General features: G+C 42.5%; 1 protein-coding gene across 1 annotated transcript in view; it reads right to left on the reverse strand.

Annotated features, from left to right (window-relative positions):
- LOC138052054 (inhibitor of growth protein 4-like) overlaps positions 1 to 7,500 on the reverse strand; it is a 42,319-nt gene that overhangs the window by 15,349 nt on the left and 19,470 nt on the right. The gene's annotated exons all lie outside the window — the stretch shown is intronic.

Consider the following 7,500-nt stretch of genomic DNA (forward strand, 5'->3'; position numbering starts at 1 on the left):
AATATCGCGGATTTTTTTCCCTTTCTCTGGGTAACTTAATCACAAGTCCACAAAGAGAAAGACACAACGCCTCGTATGACTCGGCGGAGTTTTTTGTTCGCCGCCTTCAAGAAAACGAAAGAACCCTTGCTATTTTAACCCTCAGGATTGAGGAATCCTACCCTAATGAAGATATAATTGTTGATTGGTGACTTGAACGAACTTACAAGGGACTTTGTGAGAACTGTGGAAATGTGTGAACGAATTCCCCGCCATCACCTTCATGCAACGAACTCGAACGTCTTGTGCAGGTTTGTGTAACAAGGAGTGGGTTAATTGGCAGGCCAAGAGCGCTTACCATTTGAATGAAATTTTCGGTGAGAATGTTTCTACAAATGGTACTGCACGTTCTGTACTAAGAATAAGAAAATGGGAATGTGCTGTACCATTTGCTAGAAAAACGGGTTGTTCCCGTTGAAAAACAAATGAAACGGTCTATTTTCTTTGGCACTTATAATTGTGGACAAATGGTACAGAAATTTCCGGGCATTCCGGTCAAAGCGAGAAAAAGGGAATACATGTACCTCGAAAGGTATTACCTTTTTTCTGAAAGGGATGAACAGTTTCATTTGAATTCTCCCCGGAATAAAAGTTTTGCACGGCAGCCATGTTGCATGGCAGGAACAATGAATGTGTTTTGCATTAGAAAGAACATTTTTTCCCATAGGAAAAAGAATCCATTGTTCCTGCCATGCAACATGGCTGCCGTTCAAAACCTCTATTACCGAAAATTCCATTCAAATGGTAAGCGCTTCAAGGCTACAGGTCTTACAGGAACACCTTCAAACTTTTCATAATGACGCTGGTTTTCGTTGGGCCGACATTGGAAGAATTCTTAGAATTTCAGAGCGAACTTTGCGCCGCCACAGGCATGAATTTGGATTGCCATTTGGAATGGCAGAGCATTTTACTGACATCACTGATGATGAACTTGACGTCAAAGTGAGGGAAATTCTTCAAGCCCCACCAAACGTCGGCCAACGCATGGTTGAAGGCGGCTTGAGGTGCATTTTTCATCTTGTTCTTTCTGAATATTACAACCAAATTAGTAATTTCACAAATTAAGTTTTTGCGACGTCATCACTGTACTCCATAGCGAATACTGTTATTACTCGTTTGCCCCAAGCGAGCAGGTCTTGTATGGAAACCACTTATTAAGAGAATCTTACCAGATCATTAGGACATAGGGCACAATATACCCTGCGAATAATCTGCAGCGTTGCTCGTAAAGTGCTCACCACTGGATCGATTCTTCGGATAGCCGCTTGAATACGATGGCGCACGCCCCTGTACCTCAAGCCGCCTTCAACCATGCGTTGGCCGACGTTTGTGTCGCTTGAAGAATTTCCCTCACTTTGACGTCAAGTTCATCATCAGTGATTTCAGTAAATAGCCTGAGTACAGCCGCCCACTCTCTGCAAAAAGATCGGAGGGGAGCGTCTGGGATTTACCGTGAGTAATCGTGTATCGGAATAATTTTGCAGACATCCTTAAGTGATCTACGCTGACCAAAATTTGCGTGGCTCACATTTCTTTGGAGCTAAATTCTCAAAATGGTGGTCAATGAGGTAGATTTCAAACGTGCATTGAAGAGCGTCTCCGATGGTTTTAAGATACCTTGGCTTTATAGCATAGAAGCACTCTTTAAACGAAAGGATGTATTTGCACGTCTTCCAACCGGGAACGGCTCTGTTCTTCAGAGCAGCACAGATCGTTGCCGATGAGCTGTTAGTTTGCTCGATATGTCCGCATCTCGAATCTTCCAGGGCAACATGCTTTGTACATTGATCTTGAGAATGGCTAGGCTGGTCCGAGCAAGGCGTTGGGATTACATTGACTGGTAAGGGATAGCGGGAGACGTTTTCGAGTGGACAAGTGTGGCCCAGTGGTTAGGGCGCTTGCCTTGAGATACGGAGATCCCAGGTTCAAGACCCGCTCTGACCACTCGCTGAATTTGTTCCCGGCAGTCCCTGGTTCAACTTCCCAGCTGCACTTGTATATAGCCAACTGGTTTGCCTCCGGCCAGTTGGGATTCTTAACAGTTGCTGTTGTTGTGTTCTGTTGTGTCGTTGATTGTTTCATTGGCCCTGAAAAGCCCCTATGGGGAGCGGTCAATTAAGTATGTATTGTATTGTATTGTACAATCTTTTGAATAGTGCTATATTCACTTCGTGAAGATTCGTCAGGAACGCTTTCGTTTCTTTAGCGCTGACAACAATTCCTACAAATGTACGTAGAATCGATTTCCACTTTACATTCCATAAATAACAATTCCGCTCGTACTTTAAAAGAAAAACCCTTTGACCATCAAAAAGATTTTATTCGTATTTTTTAATCTCTCACGGTGGTTCTTACGGTGTTGATGTGGAGAAATAAAAACAAAAGCCAATCAAAACTCGTTGATATTGAGGGTTAAAATAGCAAGGGTTCTTTCGTTTTCTTGAAGGTGGCGAACAAAAAACTCCGCGGAGTCATACGAGGCGTTGTGTCTTTCTCTGTGTGCACTTGTGATTAAGTTACCCAGAGAAAGGAAAACAAATCCTCGATATCCTCGATATTAGGAAGCCAAATCTGTGCGCCTTGCATGTGTTAAAATTTCTGCTACAAATCAATACAAATCCCCCATCTTGACAAGTAAACTAGTCCCAAGGGTTTCTCATCAAAGCGCGATTAATCATCTTTTATTTTTATCACAGGTCTCTTAGTTTTAATGAATATCATTTAGTTTTATCAAGTATCTTTTATTTTTTCGTTCATCTTTTAGTTTTAACGAATATCTTTTAGTTTTATTGAACATCTTTTACTTGTACCACGTTGAATGGAATACCTTTTACTGCACATAACATGGATGTATGCAACGTAACATGGATGTATGCACACATGGCATTGATGTACTGATATTTCGATATTTTGTCCGTAAAAAGGCGCCATAGGCAAGTCTGATATAACACCCAATACGTTGCCTTGCGGGAAGGAAAAGGCTACGGGAGTAAACTCAGAGAGAAAATCCGGTTTGGAGCCCCGAAGGCGGTTGGTCGTCAATGCGATTACTTTTCCAGCATTTCCTGCAGCCAACCGGCTCAAAGTGTAATGCGTTGCATTCCCCTGGAACCTGTCGGTGTGGCCGAGAGGGGGAGCCTGTTGTCGCGGCAGAACAAGGTCTCCATATACCGTCGCTCAGGCTTGCGCCCTGGAAAGTTGCAACTCCAGTCTCGCCCCACGGTGAGGGCACAACACGGAAGACAGCAGTTACGAGTTATAAGTGCGCGCTCGATTGGCGTAGAGTTGGACGCTGACCGAGAGTCATGGCCAAGTTGTCTGGGACATCACGGCATTGGAAAAATGAACGACAATGGTCAGAGACTTCTTGAGCTCTGCTGTTACCACAACCTGTGTGTGACGAACACCTTTCTGCAGAACAAAGCATGCCACAAGGTATCATGGAGACATCCTAGGTCAAAACAGTGTGGCCGAGTGGTTAGGGCGCTTGCCTTGAGATTCGGAGATCCCGGGTTCAAGACCCACTCTGACCACTCTTTGAATTTGTTCCTGGTATTCCCTGGTTCAACTTCCCAGCTGCACTTGTAAATAGCCAACTGGTTTGCCTCCGGCCAGTTGGGATTCTTAACAGTTGTAGTTGTTGTGTTCTATTGTTTCGTTGATTGTGTTTCATTGGCCCTGAAAAGCCCCTATGGGGAGTGGTCAATTAAGTATGTATGTATGTATGTATGTATGTATGTATGTATGTATGTATGTATGTATGTATGTATGTATGTATGTATGTATGTATGTATGTATGTATGTATGTATGTATGTATGTATGTATGTATGTATGTATGTATGTATGTATGTATGTATGTATGTATGTATGTATGTATGTATGTATGTATGTATGTATGTATGTATGTATGTATGTATGTAATGTATGCATGCATGTATGTAACATTGGTACCAGCTGGACTTGGTTATCACCAGGCGTGACTCAATCAACAATGTCTGCAACACAAGATCTTACCACAGAGCCGATTCGAACACTGATCACTCTCTGATTGCCTCCAGAGTGAAACTGACACGTACAAAAAAGCAGAAAGTTCAGCCATGTATCAACACCGGCAAGACTGCCTACTCAGACAAGATCCAGGAGTTTGGAGAGCGCCTTGAAGAATCTCTGATGTACCGTCATGAGCAGAGTGCCAAGGACAGATGGAGCTCTCTTCGTAACACCATTTACAGTGCTGCACTGCTCATATTTCGCAAGAGAGAACGGAAGAACACAGACTGGTTTGATGCCTACATCACAGAGATGGAGCCAGCTTACTGTACAATGAACTCGAAATTTTCAATACTGCACTCAGCTTCCCTTCGTGCAGTATTGAAAATTTCTCATTCATTGTACAGTAAGCACGTGCGTGTATTTGAAAACAAAACACTCACAACAGTCTCTAACCCGTAAATAAACACAGTCTCTCAGGAAGCACTTGATGCTATTGAGGATCTGCCCGTACTGGAGGAACTTGACGCCGAGTCGACCATGGCAGAACTTAGCAAAGCTATTGATGCGGACTACTTGCAAACCAGGAGTGAAGGGAAACTGATCAGTCTGTCCCGCCTGAAGGCAAAGACCAAAGTCCAGACTGACCTCCTCAGAGAAATGCTGTTTGCCTGACAACTAGCATCTAGAAAACTAACGTCATGGGCCAGAGAGTCCCGGCTCCTCTACCTATCAGCATCAATTCACCTACCTTGGCTCTACTGTGTCCAGAAATTTGTCTCTTGACTCAGAGGATCCACAAGCGCATCGCCAAGGCTGCCGCCGTTTTGTCTCAGTTGAGCAAGAGGGTGTGGGAAAACAGTCAGTTGACCTTGAATACGAAACTCAAGGTATACGAGGCATGCGTCCTCAGTACCTTACTGTACGGCAGCGGGTCTTGGACGACATACGCTAGAAAGGAGAACTGCCTGGAAAGGTTCCATCTGCGTTGCTTGCGACGGATCATGGGCATCACATGGCAGGACAAAGTCACCAATGTTGCTGCGCTGGAGAAAGCAGGTTCTCTTAGCATGCATCTCATGCTTCGTAAGCGTTGACTCCGTTGGCTCGATCATGAACGTCACAAGGAGGACGGCCATATACCAAAGAACCTCTTGTATGGTGAGATGGCTACAGGATGCCACCCAATAGGTCAGAGATGTTTGTACTGCGCTTCAGGGATGTCTGCAATCGTGACCTGAAACTCACAGGCATTGACACAGAGAGCTGGGAGGCGCTTGCACTTGATCGCGATGGCTAGCGCCACACTGGCAGTAGTGGGGTCAAGAGGGGCGAAGACAAGAGGATCTTACAGCTGAAGGAAAGGAGAGAAAGGAGAAAAGCGAGGCAGGAGAACGCAGCGGACACCCATGCAAGGAACGGGCTGCTGAGCCATTCGAGACGCTGCTCTTAACAGGCCCAATGATTACATGGTGCACACTATTGTCTCTCGAGACAGAAGGATGCCTGCTACTGCTACTGCTACTGCTACTGCTACTGCTACTGCTACTGCTACTGCTACTGCTACTGCTACTGCTACTGCTACTACTACTACTACTACTACTACTACTACTACTACTGAGCTATCAAACCAAGTGAGAGCTGGTCACTTTGGGAATTTATGATAAGCCTTTAGAGAATGGATATATCTAAAATATAGATATAAAAATCATTTTTGAATTGTAGAGGGTAATAATGTCTAAACGAGCAAGTCTTAAAACAATCAAAGCAGTTGTGAATGCTACTTATTAGCAGCAAAATTAAAGCCTGAAAAATTGTGGCTTGAGCAGATTTGAAGCCATGAAATACATGTAACTTAATACATTTATGACGCCCTTATGTACAGACACGCACCAAGAGGATTAAGTAAGTAATACATTTGTGAAATAATTGACATGCTGTCTGTTTGAAACAATTTGTATTAACTGCAATGAGCGTCTGACAATGGACTCAGATAGTATGCGTGCTGTGGTTGGCTGATTCTATAGTACGACCTGCTGTACGGGCCTGCTAAATTTGAAATTTTGATAAAACATTCTCTAGCGAGTTTTTCGTCTTGTTTACGTTATGTAAACTTTAATAATATAATGAATGATTCGTTTCTACCAACTTTGACATATGATTGATCCATTCGAATTTTTTCATTCAACACAGTTTTTGCATGGATTTTTGCATTACAACAAGAGCGTGAGCGGAACGTTCGTAGCAGGCATTAGATCAGACGCAAAGACGGTAAACTGGACACCGGTAACAGCTTTTTTCAAATGTTCCCGCAGATAAGCCGCGGCCCCAATTTCTAGAAACGATTTTTGGGAAAAAGGCGCTGCTTATCTGCGGTGTCTGAAAAAGCCAAGAAGATTGATTCGTTTTTCAGATTTTGACGCAAACTCGTTGAGGCAGTGGAACCTTCCGCTTGACTTAAATTAGTTTCCATTCTCACACTCCTGATTACCTCAGCGATATAACAAATATCTTACTAACCTCGTTTTCTCGGTGTGTACTGTAAGATATATGATATATGGCTCAAGTGTGAACTTAAAGTACAGACCTTGAATTCAGTTAGTAAGAGGTATTTATGATTATTAATTTTAATATTTATGAAAGTCAAGTAGACTAATGCACGACTGATAAAACAACGCAAAAATGTTTTTTTTATTCTGTAAATTTGTTAGATCTCCATTGAAAAACACATGATGAAGGCTGGTATTGCCCAGCCAAAATAGCAAAAGTTAAAAAATACATTTTTGCGTTGTTTTATCAGTCGTGCAGTAGTGTACTTGACGTTCATAAATATTTTTTAACCAATTTTGACTGATCACGGTCTTCTCTGGCCCAACGCTGTGCAAGACTTATCGTCCACAGTTTTTGCAAAGGTTTTAAAACCTCAACTTCATTAACTTTAATGTTTGATGAGTAGGTTTTTCCTTGAGGCCCAAATCTGAAATGATGGTGGTCCCAGGAGGAATCAAAAGAACTGTAAAACAAACCACCAAATGAAAGACTGAAAATGTCTGATTGAACAGATGAGGCGATACTCGTACAAAACAATGTCCAATAATAACAATATTTATATTATAGTTAGTAATAACTTTTACAAAGTCCTACCTAGACAACTTTGAGGACCCTTTATTGGTACTTAAGGACGTTCGCGCGAAAATCTTCCCACAATGAAATTTGTTTCATTTCTCGCTTGAAGTTAGGTCATAAATTACTTATTCCAAAAATGAAAAGAAACTGGGGGCCACCAACTTTGCTTCGGAGAAAAGGGCAAGGGAAAAATGCCCTAATTTTGACAGATAGGTCATCATAACGAGAAGTATCCTCATCTACTCATCCGTCCAAAATCATGAAAAATACTATGTTAGAGTGAATGTTTCTGTGTATAGAAATATAGGAGTGGGGTTTTTTTACATAATTACATGCCGCTGGGG

This window comes from Montipora capricornis, chromosome 6 (assembly GCF_036669925.1).
Source record: "Montipora capricornis isolate CH-2021 chromosome 6, ASM3666992v2, whole genome shotgun sequence".
In the NCBI taxonomy this organism is placed as follows: domain Eukaryota; kingdom Metazoa; phylum Cnidaria; class Anthozoa; order Scleractinia; family Acroporidae; genus Montipora; species Montipora capricornis.